Source organism: Lissotriton vulgaris, chromosome 6 (genome assembly GCF_964263255.1).
Source record: "Lissotriton vulgaris chromosome 6, aLisVul1.2, whole genome shotgun sequence".
Classification (NCBI taxonomy): Eukaryota; Metazoa; Chordata; class Amphibia; order Caudata; family Salamandridae; genus Lissotriton; species Lissotriton vulgaris.
This window is the reverse complement of record NC_141694.1, coordinates 982,577,556-982,589,805: the sequence shown is the minus strand read 5'-3', so window position 1 is coordinate 982,589,805 and position 12,250 is coordinate 982,577,556.

Genomic DNA, 12,250 nt, shown 5'->3' with positions numbered 1-12,250 from the left:
GATAATGCAGACTGTCTATCATCTAGGAATAGGTGCACATTTAGCATAATGCCTTTTGAGTGCCCTTTTTAAGGGTGCATTTGGGGTCACACACTGTGCCTCCACTTGGGATGGTCCATCGACCCGTGCACATTAGGGTCCAGATTTACTAATTTTGCATGCAACGCAGTGTAGCAGGGCAACTTGCTGTGCAGTATTGGGTGATAGGGAGACATCAAAATGCGCATATCTACCAAGATCTGTCGTACTTCTTCTTCTCATTGCGCTGGCACACTTGAGGCGGCCTACGGGCAACACAGGCCCCCTTGTACCACAATTCAAAGGTGCCTGCAATTCAAGAAGAATAGTTTTTCTGCAGGAAGGAATACCCTCCCACACAAAAACAATCTCTCAAGGCATTTTCCTCTTATTTTGGGTGCTGCAGATTAATGTATGATGGTATACCGCAAGCCGGAATCATACTGTGCCTTCACAGTGCCGTCATTAGAACTAATGTGTCTTTAGTACGCAGTTGTTCAGCACACATAACGACTTGCCTTAGGGGGGCACTGGATTTTTTAATAGGTTAATGTGAGAAGTTGGCCTGATATGTGATGTTTCCAATTCTGGAACCACCTTGTATCAGTCCAAACAATCCCTTATGGTGTCTGGTTGTAAGTCAACCTTATTAGACAAGCTATCCTAGTGATAGCATGGACTAAGCAGCCTTAAAGGCTAAACTCAAGAGGTCGTGTTAAGCGAGCTGTTTTACCAATCACAATCCTGTAATATCAAATGAAAGGACACCACACAAGTATATATTATAAAAATATATGTATTTATTACTAGAATAATCCCCAGTACTCTTTATGAGCAAAGGGGCACAAGGGTTAAAACAAAAGCACAGTTAAACACATAAAAGTTGCACAATTATGGATGAGGGCGGGTGGCCCCTCAAACCATATATTAAGAAAGTGGTATAAGATATACCAATCGAACAGTGGTTAGGCCTAGGGCCTAGGGAATCGCTGGGAGCAGTCAGGACTAGCAATGCTGAAGTCGGGAAAAGCCCGCGGGATTCGGGTGCAGCGCTTAAAGCACACGCATGCACCAATGCAAAGTCAATGGTGCGTAAAAGTTATAAAGTTACTGTTTAAGGAGACTTCCCCTTAACCTAGAAGGATGAAATTTAAGACACATACACTAGAGGTGTGTACCAGTGTGGGAACACCGGCGTTGTTGAGTTACCTTACCCACAGGAAGCGGGTGCATAGGGTCGAAGTTGTGTCGGGTTTCGTCACGTAGGTTGTTGGTGCTTGAAGCTGAAGATGCTGCAGGCGATGTGAAGGAGAAGTGTCCGGTGTGATCCAAGGGGGGATCAGAGTCATAAAGTACCTGAAAGCAGAGGGGACAGAGTCTGGGTCACTCAGCAGTGACCAGGGTGGAACCAGGACGGAACCAGGCAATGTCGGGCGCAATCAGGTGGTTGTTGAGGAGCTTCTCTCCACTGCTACGTGGGCTCTAGGGCATCTGTGACGTCCAGGAGCCGGTCACGAGCTGTCCCACAAAGGCTCTCGCTGTCGGCGTAGTTGGCTTCAAGATTGGAGCAAACAACACTTGGCAAGAGCAATCCACGCAGGACTGGAAGATTGCTTCTCACTCGGACCAGGAGGGTCAGAGCGGGTGCTCCTTTTCAGAGGAGCGGGTGCAAGTCTGGAGCAACCAGAATCACAAGTCGGATTTCAAGTTTCGTCGGCACAGGGGCCACAAGACAGCAGGCAAGTGACCGGGTCAACGCGTTGAGCCAAAAGAAGCAGAAGGGCCCCACGCAGCACTCGGTGAGTGTAGAGGGGTAAGCTTCAGTGCAAAAGTGGCTCAGGGCTGGGGCTTCTCAAACCCCGGTGTACAGTTTCAAGGGTCACTCGTGGGCTGCATGGTCAGCGTCTCGTGGTCTTTTCAAGAAGGCGGGCCCCACGCTTCCGGTCACCTCCACGGGTCTCAGCTCTGCAGGGACTGTGGATCGGGCTGGTAGAAGGCAAGCAAGCTTGATCTTGTCGATCTCTGTTGCTCAAGTTCCGGCGGGAACTGCAACAAAGCAGACGTCGAGGTGCTGGATGGTGCCTGCCTGTTTGCACAGGGTGGTCACTCCTTGACCACAAGGGAGATTCTTCAGTCTACTACGTCGAGTAGGATGTCGAAGGGTCCAGAGTTTCATTTCAAATGTTTCATCAGGATAATGTGAGTGCATTGGCACTGCTCCCATTCTTATACCAATCTAGGGGGCTGGATTACCTGCTAGGTCCCCTCCTATGGGTGGGACCCAGGAAGGGGGTGGATACACCCCTTTCCCTTTGTCCAGGCCGCGCTGGGACTGGGGCTGGTGTGCCCCAGAACCGGTTTGGCCGGATTATGCAAGGGGAAGCCTTGTGCTCCCCAGGCAGTGTCTGGTTTCTTTCAAACCTCCCTGCTACAATCCACTATCTCCTGTCTGGGGTGGTGTAACACCTCCCTGCGACAGGAAAGCCTTTGTCCAGGCCTCCTCTGCTCAGTTTCGGTCAGCAGCAGGAGGTCAGACTCGTGTCTGTGGCAGCAGCATCCATTTTGTGGATCTGAGGCTCTTTTAAAAATCAACCACGTTTCAGTAAAGTAACATGTCTTCTCCCTCTAGAAGGGTGGAATGCTATCCCCGTCAACAGGACTGTCGAGGGGATAGTATTCCAAATCGTATGACACCTTACACGACATGTTTTGATAAAGCCAAACCAAAGTTGCTATAGAACCGCGAGGATTATAATGCACTTAATAGTATATGGTATGGCATTATCCCGGAACAGCTTAGGGAGTTGTTCCCGACAGCTGCAGACAGGCTCAGCGCATGCTCGAGCTCCATCTCACATTAAACCACACACTCTGCCTCCAGGATTGATAAGGCCTTCCATAGGAGTGGCTCACAGGTTTATATGTGTCCAGTTAGGTTTAGATATAGGCATACTATATCTGAGCAAGGGGTGATTACACCACCTTGCCCCAGCTGAGTGATCAGCCAGTTGTGTCAATTTTAGGTAGCCAGCCAGGGGTGGTATAAAATAAGCTGCAGCCCCTGGTAGGCCTTGGATTCACCTATGCCCTGGGCACCTATAGTGTTATGTACAGGGGCTGATAAGGTGACCCAAGCCAATCTAGTTATGCACCTAGGGTACATGGAATCCATTTTACAGAGAGAGCAGATAGCCTGGGGCCCTGATCAGCAGGGAACCAGGCCAACTAAGTTGAAAACCAGCTAAACACAAGGCAAAAAAATCTGGGGTAACCCATAGTCAGGTAGCCACCTTCCTACATAACCCCCCCAAACGAAAGGAGATAAGGCTATCCTTGGCCAGGTAAGCCTATATTGCCTGAGTGGCCATATAAGGAAGTACCTGCACTAGCATGGGTACCCCCTGTCTCATGGTCCACTAAGCAGTCCCTCATCCTTGGGGTATTAGAGGGTCTCCACCATAGGGAATCACTACCTTGGGTGTGTTTATGCAAGGAAAAAGGCTGGTTTTGATATGGAGTATTGAAGTGAGGCTCCACTAATTTAGGGCTCAGCTTCCTCCAATTATCTTCCACCATGTGTGCCTTTCTTTCTTCAACTGAGTTGCACTGTGCTCTCAGGGTCAACCTCTGGCTACCTAAAGCTGGACTCTGGGTCCCTTGTTTTGGCTTACTGGAGGGACAGTTCAGGTTTGGGCCCTTTGGGTCCTAGGTTTGGCTGTGCCCAACAGAATCCATCTGTGGGAGGTCCCTAACTACTTTTAAGGGGGCTCCCTCAGGAGTTTTTAAAGTTTTCACCTTACTAGGGCTACTAGTTTCGGTGCCCCTAATCTGTTGACGGGGGTGCTTTATTTGACAGGGGGCCCTCTGGGTCTCACTGTCCTTCTTGTCCTCTGCAGCCCTGGGCTGACTACGGCAAGGTAGAGAGGGGCAGGTTACCTGCTCCAGACTGGGTCCCACCTGAGAAGGGTCCACTGCCATCAGAGGCTCTGCCAGGCCAGGCCTAACAACCTCTGGGGCAGTTCCTTCATCAGGGGTAATATCAGTTCCCTGAGGAGTCTGATCCTGTCCTAATATCTGGTGAGGGGGAGATTTCTCTTCCTCCTCCATGCTCTCAGTTTGGGTGGAGTGATCCATCATTTCAGGCTTCACAACACACATATCTGTTTGAGTTTGGGCTGTGGCCACCACAGCCCCACCAACCTTTTCAGGAGGAGACTCAGTTTGGGTATCTGCTGTTATCATGACAGCTTTGCTATTCTGTTCAGGAAGAGTTTCTGCTAAAGATAGGGCTGAGCCTTGCACAGCCCTACCAACCTTTTCAGGAAGGACATCTTGAATTGGGGCTGTAGCCATGACAGCCCCACTAACCTTTCCAGTGACATTTACCATTTTAGAATGGATTTCCTGTTCAACCTCAGCCCAGGCTGAGATTTCCAAATAATTTCCTAGTAGGCAGTCTACAGGCAAGTTTGGTGACACTGCCACTCTCTTTGGGCCAGTGACACCTCCCCAGCTGAGACTTACTACTGCCATGGGATGATTGGTTTGTATTCCATCAATGTTTGTCACCTGGTATGTGGCACCAGGTAAAAGTTGCTTAGAGGGGACTATACAGTCAGCCACCATGGTGATGCTAGCCCCTGTGTCTCTAAAGGCTTCAACTTTCAAACCATTGATGATAGGTTCTTGTCTATATTTGCTCAAGGTATTTGGGCAATCAGAGAAGTTGGCAAACCCCATGCCAGTCTCATAAACAAGATCATTTGGGGATGGGGACCTGGATAGGCCAGGGTCCACCTGTGCTCCAAAAGTAAACCCACCCAGATTCCTGGGTGTGCTCCCACTTCCTGGGGGATTACTGCTGACAGTAACAGGAGGTGTTGGAGCTGGCTTTGGAGGTATATTTTCTTTATTGCCATTCTTTGGACAACAGCTGTCTGATTTCCAATGGCTAGTCTGTTTACAGACATGACAGTATGGCTTTTTCTGGGTAGATGAAGTGTCTTGGGACCCACCCCCATCCTTGGAGTTTTGTGGCCCTGGGGAAGTCTTTTCTTTACTTTTATCCCCACCCTTATCTTGAGGCTTGGTAGACTCCTTCTTCTGGTTATTGTCCTGATTCTTAGGCCTAATCCTGGTTCTGACCCATTTATCTGCCCTCTTTGGGGCGAGGTCAAATCTGAGTCCACCAGGTGCTGGTGTAAGAGCTGGTTCTGACAATTACTTAGGATCTGCTCCCTCACAATCAAATTATACAATCCTGTGCAGTCATGTACTTTGCTGCCATGTAGCCAACCCTCCAGAGCCTTAGTAGCACAATCTACAAAATCAGTCCAGTCCTGTGTCTGTGTCTTCTGGGTGTCTCTGAACTTCAACCTGTACTGTTCAGTGGTTAAGCCAAACCCATCTATTAGAGCACTCTTCAGGACTTTGTAGTTTTTAGCATCCTCATGTCTGACAGTGAGGAGCTTATCTGTCCCTTTCTCTGAAAAGGAGTACCATAAGATTGCTGCCCACTGTTCCTCAGGAACCTGCTGTACCATGCAGGCTCTCTCAAGAGCAGTTATCCACTTGTGGATGTCATCCCCTTCTGTGTAGGGGGCACAATCTTTGTCAGGTTTCTAGTATTATAGGACCTGTCTTTCTCTCTAGGAATATTGTTGCTGCCACCAGTGACATCTAAGCCACACATTTTCTGTTCCCTTGCTAAAGCAAGTTTAGCTTGGGCCAGGGCTAACTCTTCCCTCTCTATCTGGAGTTCTACAGCTCTCATCCTGGCATTATGCTCTCTTCTCTGGGGCGGAAGTCATTCCCCTTTGAGAGTTTCTGGAGACACTAGAAATGTGAGAATCCACTGAGGGAGATCTCACCCTTCTATTGCCTGTGGGAACTGGGCTAAGAGAAAAGTGTTGGATAGACAGCTTTTTATCATAACTTTCGCCAATGGAGCCACATATAGGGCCATAACCATTCTGATGAAACACCGCCAATATGTAATTTGCGGAGGGCCTCGTGTAAGAAAGTCCAAGAGACCTTCCTTTCAGAAATATGGTTTGGATTGGGGCAATGAGTTTCAGTAACACCCTTTCTAACCTTTGTGCTAGGATGTTGGCATATAATTTACAGTCAATATTGAGTAGATAAATTGGCCTGTAGTTTTTGACATCCAGTGTATCCTTCCCTTCTTTTTGGATGACAACTATTGTGGCCTTGGAGGCCGTGCCGGAGACCTGGCCTGAGGAATCATATGACTGGAATAAGGCAACAACATTAAATATCTTAAGAAGCACTCCTGTACTGACCATCTTCACTACTCAATGAGCTAAGGTGTGTTGAGGTGATAAGGGGCCTGCAGCTGGCTCGATCTCCCCCTGCACATTTGCGAACTGAATTCCATTGGTCTGATTTGACTACCCTACTTGTCCTAACTATTGTAACTCCAAGAATTCCATCAATTTGGTCATTGCACAAGCGGAGAACGATATCTTGGGTTAGGCAGTCTTCCCCGTTGGATCCAACCACAAAGACCGCACTACACTAATTGCATTATCGATTTCCAACCAATAAATTACACCATCCATTTCAGTGGCTATTGGCATCAAACAGCCTATTCATGACCTGTGTTCAGCTCTCTTTTTTCTTTTATATAAAATGTGCAACATAAAGACTGGGCTTATAAAGAAAAAAAAGCAAAGGCAAAACGCCGGACCTTTAAAGCAAGCTTCATACTAGGGCATGGACAGCTAAGCATATGCTCGATATAACGAAATGCTCTCAGATACGACCGTCCATGGCATCTTGCACAGCAGCAAGCCCTAGCCTTAACCCAATAAACATGAACTCACCACCAATCGCACACACTTTTCCTTCACCTATCTGTGCACTTGATAAGGGAGTATTGCAGAACTGGCCCAAAGAGGATAGAGGGCCAGCTTCCAGAACATGCTTAACAAATCAGGATCAAAATGACAGCAAAATGGAGTGCTGACAACTAGTAACCATCAGAAACCTAGCTAAGCGCCTTCACCACAGGTTAAGAGTGAAGATTATTTCAAGCAAGACACCTGGAACCTGTTGTTCCAAACTCCGGAGGCAAACTCAGAGGCGTTGGAGTTTCAATTTAATAAATTAGATATTCAAATATCCCTGTTTGCAACTTTTGCACAATATACATCAGATATTGACTTATGTTTTGAGTGCTTACATCACACTCTCAAACAACATCTTGCAGATGGCGACAAAAGCCCCCTTCGCAAGACTGCGTATGCGCCCCTATCTGGAGAAGCTAAACACCTTTCCTTCTATCCTGTCCTCCTTGATTGAAGAAGCCAAAACCATCAAAATCCAACCTGCTCTGTCAAAGAACATTGACCTGATATCAAACGCATTACTACAAGAAGTCTTAGGGTGTGCTCTGCCCAAAGCTCTTTCTTCACAATCCACCCTCAGTACAAGTCAACTGTGATGGGTTCCTCTCCAGGCCGATCTCAGTTGAGAGGAGGCATCATCTGTCTCTGTAGAGCAAAATGAAAGTAGTCAAGATGATCACTGCCCTAAGATACAATTATATTTTGGAATGTTTCCCCCTCTTATCCCTCAACCTCAGCCATCATTGATCCACTCTCACATTCAACAATGCATCTGTCAAAATGCCAGGCCAAGACTGAAAGCACACAGATTGCAGGCTGATGCTAAGGGTGGAGGCTTACACATACAACACTTGTGAACAAACTACTTCAACTCTCCCAGTTGGTACTCCATGCATTTAAGGACCCTTACTAGTTGACATGGGTAACAAAAGGGAGGTATGATTTGTTTTTAGACTATGGTGCACTGGCATGGTATCAACACAAATCTATCTCCCGAATATTAACAGCCTGGTGATCAAAGTCATGCTCCACTACTAGAAGGGAGCCCACAAAATACTACAAATTGATTCACTACTGAACAAGACAGCCATACTGATTGTCAATAAGAAGATTGTCTGGATGCAACGGTAATCGAAAAGCATTTAATGCCAGATTATGTTTTGTCCAAGATTCCTTAAAACTCTTCCCCATCCTCTCCCCTGAGTTTGGATTGAATATGCACCACCATTGGAAGGTTAGGCAGTTATTGCACTGCCACCAATGCAGACTAGCTGCACCCTCAGGAGTGCTACAGGACTCCATGATCTGGAAATACCTGAAGACCTGATGTCTTATAAAAGAGTGGTGGCTGGTCTACATGTATTATTCACAGAGGTACTCTTGTCCAAAAGGGCCATGAAACCCTGCCAAGAACAATCACAGGCTACCTTAAACGAAATGAAGAGATTGGAGAATCTGAAGCCTGTTAAATAATTCTCCTAGTTTGAGATACTAAATAACTGGTACGGGTTCCGGGTTATGTTGTGGAGAATCGGCATGCTACCCCACCCAACTTCTAGAGACCACGGAGCAGGCTTCACCCCATCATCGTCACTGGCATTACAGCACAATATGTCTGAAGTAATTGGCCTCACTAATTATAATAGACAATGGGTAGCCTCTGCCTTGGTGATGGCCAAAACATGAATTCTACGTTACTGTCAGAAGCCGACTGTTCTCAATTACATGGAATGCGTTGCAGAGCTAATGAAAGTTGCTAGTCTTCTCCAAGATTTGACACCCATTCTTGTTATCCATATGTATGCAAAAGGAGCCTTTGCAGCAGATTAAACATTACAGCTCCCTGGATCACGATCACCAAAGTCCAAAGTGTCACTCAAATACCACATTATGGTAAAGATTATCACTGCAGAGTCCAGGTTCTCCTCTCGCTTCCTTCATAAGCAATATCAGTTACTTCTTTTAACACCTGAAATACCGTTTACTGACTTAAATGTAGATAAGTTCCAGCTTACCCCTAGAGCCTTATATCGCTGCCAGTGACAAAGGGATGGATTGGTTAGTCAGTTATTTGGATTCAGAAGGATAGTGGAAGGATAGAAGAGGAAAACGGTTTGCATTTTAAAAGCACTTGCTACCCCTGAATCGGGTGTTGAAGTGCTTTTTCAGAGAGTAGCACGCTTCTCTGGAACCCATACAGTGTAAGTGGTGAATTAGCATAGTGAAATGTGAAAGTGGCTATGCAACATTAACAACTTGCCTCCAATTTCCCTTTTCAAGCCATCCATTGCCCTATTTCCTCCTACCCCTCGGACACATCAATCCTTTGTTTCTTATCCTCGCTGCCGCTTCCTCAGTTCTTCGCCCAGTTTTCGTTCTTCCTGATTTAATATCGAACAAGAGCCTGCTGGTGGAACTGTGTGGTGGAGTGAAATTGGTCTTCAACAACTTTCGTACCGCACCTTCACACCGCGGCAGCAGCAGCGCTTCCTGACATCATCTTGTAATGGCTGTGTGGTCGCAGATTTCACAGTTCAAAATTCTGCATAATAATGAACATTAAGGACTCTCAAATGCAATGTTTCCAAAGTACTGTATAGAAAAAGAACGTGTAAATTAGCACGAGTGAGGCTTTACGCCTATTCATGTTTTCAGTTTGCGCATTTTTGATACGTGTGAATTTCCTCACATTGACAATGCTAACACCAACTCACTTCCCTTAGTAAGCTAGCAAGTATGCCATGGGCCCTGGCACAAATAAAAATGCCCCTTAGACAGTATGCTGGGGGAGTAAAACACAGAATTGTCAAGGTTTAATGTGCTCCTCAGGCCTCTGGGCTATGGTGCCACTGCACCTTAATGCACCAATGGTATCTACCACCCCCCTATATCCATGTTCCAGGGCGCTTCAACTCTGCCCTTCATTGTTTGTTGAATATACTAAGTTCAGTTTGTTCAAAGGTCTTGCTCGCACTGTACATTTATACAATGTATTGTTTTTGTTCCTAATTTTCCTGGACAGGATGGTTTCAAAACTGCATACAAACTGAAAGTAATTTCACAAATTCCTTAGCCAGACAAAAGTATTGTATAGTATTCCGAATGTGTTATTGTTTTCTGTCTAATATCTAGTACTGCATAATAATTAGATGTAGGTTAAATGCGAATTTTATCATGTGATTTCTATTTACTACTTGTTGTGCCATATATCTTTCTTTTTCAGACCACCGTCACTGTATAAGCTTCTCTGTCTAAAAACCGTATAAAGATCCTCAGGGCTCCAGTCCTAAAAAAAGATTTGGGGGGGACTCATCAAGTTAGGCAGAATGAGTGTGCCACACCACATGTGACATCACTGCGTGTGACATCACAGGAAGTGGCATTGCATGTGGCATCACAGGAAGTAGCATCACAACCCATGATCTCACAAGAAGGGGCATCAGATCTTAAGACTTCAGATATGTTTAGTAGTTCTATCACGAGTGCATTTGAGCACATTACAATATTTAACAAATTAGATTTTGCATTGGGTTTATACATCTTTTTGTAACACTACCACAAAGAAATTAACAACAAGGAGAAATGTGGCAGTAAATCTGTTCTGCTTAATTTGCTGCAATGTTTGTATTTTAAAATATCTTATGGGTTAAGGCACCTGTTGCAGAGATCTTTGTGTGCCTAAATCTCAGGGAATAATAATAATGGTAAAATAACTCTGAAGGATAATCTATTTGCTGGAGAGATCTGTCTTTTACCCTGTCTTAGTTTGGAATCAGAGTATTATAGAGGGTTAGTTTGTCCCCTACAAAGCACAATATGTAACTGGGTTTGTGGGTTACTGCTTTTAAGACTGATATCCTTTTATGACTTGCAGTTCATAAATTGCAAATTCTTCTAATATAGCACAGTGAGGTATGACGGAATTGGGTCTTCTACACATTGTAACCCGGCCTGTCTTATTTAGCCTATCCTTTATATTAATGTACACACATATAGGCACTCTGACACCCGGGTGACCAAAGCATCTGGCGTTCTTATAGTGTATGCATATCTCATATAGAGGATCTGAACAAAGCCAAAAGCATTTCTCTGTTAAGTGCCTTTAAAATGATAAGACATGAGCCTTTGTTTCCCCTCTATTGCACCTAGGTATGAGGCTCCTGATAGCTCTCAGCCAGGATACTTCAACAAAGAGAGGTCTAACAGCCCCTGACCTCCAACTTGTGTTATGGGTGAACTGAAGCTGGAATCTGATAAGCAGCTTTCTCGCCTGCATGCTGCTGCTCGAAACGAAAGCAGCCAAGGTGCAGGTGCCTCTGAAAGTGTTTGATGTCAGACAATTGCACCAGGACGAGTTCAGCAGATCTCTATGAATTCCAGGAGAAGTAGGAAAAGAAAGTGGCACTCCGCTGAAAGAGGCCAGCTTTGCAGCAGGGTAGACAGGATCTACCCTCTGAAATAGTGGGTAGGCAGCGTCTCCCCATGTCTACTCTTGACTCGAGCCCTGAAGATCATGGATCTTGGGAACAAGCCAGGTCTTTCTCTGGCCATCTTATCATGCAGACTCCATGCTGGTTTGTTTATCACTCTCTACTTACAATCATTTCCAGGTTCTCACTGCCCTTACTGAGCAGTTCTTATGGCATATTCTCTTTGATTTCTTCTTTATTATTGTGCTAGAATGTATTTGGTGCTGTCTTTGATTTAACTTGGGCTCTAATTCCGCTTCCAATTATATTTTGTATTTTGATATGAGTTGACTAACCAATGCAGTTGCCTTCTGTATTGAATGTAAAATTTAAACCTTCATGGTTTTTACATATAATCCTGTCTCATGAATTTACCAGAGTGGATTTTTTTGTCCTCTGGGTAAATTTTGTAATATTTATAGGGCTCTTATTTGACATAAACTCACACATAGCCTGATGCATCAATCGGCCCTTTAAATGTAAGAAAGCACTGGCTGGTTTGTTTTATTGACTTTTCAAAAGATTTAGTCATTCCAAGAAAATAACAAAATTATTTGTTACCAGTCGAACAGGAATTTGACCAAATACCCTCCACCAAATAATTCTTTTGAGGTAATCCCCAGTCCGACAGTGTGGTGTCCCTAATAATTCACTCCACCCAGACCTATAATGCCTGAAGGCATAAATGCGGCTTCTTGTGAAATGATTGTCAGGACTTTGCCTGGCACGCTAGGATCTAACAAAAAACAACAAGACCCCCGCCAATCCAAGACACCTAGGGCCAGATGTAGGTAAGTATATTTTACCGATTCATAAATACCGAATTTTACCGATTCGGTATTTATGAATCGGTAAAATAGAAGGGGGGAGATGTAGATAGAATCGGTAATTGAA